The following is a 1,848-nucleotide window of genomic DNA, read 5'->3' on the forward strand; positions in this document are numbered from 1 at the left end:
CTGGGACGTTGGCAGGTTCTTTCCTCGGCATGTATATAGACGCGGGCTGAAGAATAAGAAGAAGAAGAAGAAGAAGAGCTGCCGAGTAGTGAGGTAAAGCCTCGCTGCATCTGAGCGAGAGAAGAGAGTGAGAGAGAGAGAGAAGAGGCAAGTAAGCAAGCAAGGCAAGTATAAGGTGCACTGCACGGAGGAGGCAACGCAGCAGCAGCGTCTTTGGCGTCGACGGCTTTTTCCAGCCCGCGCGCACAGCAGCCCTCCAGACTCGCTAGTAGCAATGGCTGCGCTGCTAGGCTATGCAGTGCAGCCTCGGAGCTTGCTGGCGCTTGGCTCCACGCGCGCGCGAGCTTGCACTAGACGTAATTGAACGTTAACGACTATCAAGCAGCAACTAATCTCCGTCAATTAAGCGGTAATTACACTCTCTGCTGCCGACACTGCGAGCAGAGGTGCACGTGCATGTAGTAGAGGAGCCCCGCACGGCCACCGCCGCAGAGGACTACTACTACTACCTACTAGTAATGGTGCGCGGCGACCTCCTCCTCCTCCTCACCCCTGCTACAGCATACCCAAGCTCCGCACCAGCGCTATAGTCTAGTCTGCACACACGCCACCGAACACCCCCATGCTCCTACATTATACTTTACTTTTGCATCCGCAAGTGTGTGCCCCGCTAATAAGCGCGCGCAGAGACTCTGCCGGCCTGCGTCCCATCTTTTACCAATTCGGAGCTTGGGATCTCGCTCTCTCCTCTGTGCGACGTTCGATGCTCCGATTTTCCCTGTAGAAACGCGAATTTGCTCTTTCTCGGTATCGATCGAGCGCCGAGCTGTTCGCAACGCGTTGACGGAAAAAATTATCTTCTCTTCGATCTCGTTTCTTCTTTATCCTTGTTATTACCTCTCACCCTACCTTTTTTGCCTCGATTCGAGGTGAATCAACATTTTTTGCCATTTTTCGGCGATAGCTCGCGCGCAAAAAAGCTAAGCCCCGCGCGCAAATTATTCGCACCGTCTTGCTTGCGCAATTGGCTCCTAGCTCGGGCGCACCGCCACTGCGTTCAATATTATTTTGGTTTTCAATTTTTTCACTAGGCGCGCCTAAATGTGCGCGAATAAAAGGCCGCGGGCTGCTGCGCTCTAGTAGTAGTAGTAGTAGTAGTAGCAGTACGTTGGCTTGAATTTATTCAAGCGGCCTCTCGCTTCTCGGGCGAAACACTTAGCCCCGAGGAAACAATGCGTTAAGTGAGAAAATTCGCAATCTCGAAATAAGACGCGCAGAGCCTCCAGTGTAACGGCAAAGAAGCCAACGGAGAAAAGTGATTTCCGAGAACACTAAAGCCATCATCACAATCACTTAATTTGTGAAAAATATTGTTTTTCCCGAGCAGCAGCAGTAGCGGTGGAGGCGGTTGCAGCAACGCGCCTAAGCGAATATAGCGGTCTGCGGGGGGCGAAAACTCGTTTGTTTTCCTGGTTGTTCATCATCTAAATATCTCTCATATTTTAAAAGCATCAGCCAGTCTGCTTGTTTCGTTTTCAACTGCATTAGCCTAGCAAGCCCCGGCGTATCCATTAAGAGCACTGAGCTTTTCGTGGGCTGGTTCGAGGTAAGCGTTCCCGCTAAACCTGTTAATTATGATTAATCTTATCGCGGAAATTAAAGCAATTAATCATACCTCCAGTTTTGAAAGATCTATGAGAAATTTAGCTCGGGAGGTTTACGCGCACACACACCTGAATTTTCGCCTTGCCTCTCTCTCTCTCTCTGTATTATGCGACACTCGCTCTGATGCACCGATCTAATTAAATAGCTTGATAACTTGTTACTGCGTGCTTAATAATATGTAAC

This window comes from Trichogramma pretiosum, unplaced genomic scaffold (assembly GCF_000599845.2).
Source record: "Trichogramma pretiosum strain Unisexual culture from Peru unplaced genomic scaffold, Tpre_2.0 scaffold139, whole genome shotgun sequence".
Taxonomy (NCBI): domain Eukaryota; kingdom Metazoa; phylum Arthropoda; class Insecta; order Hymenoptera; family Trichogrammatidae; genus Trichogramma; species Trichogramma pretiosum.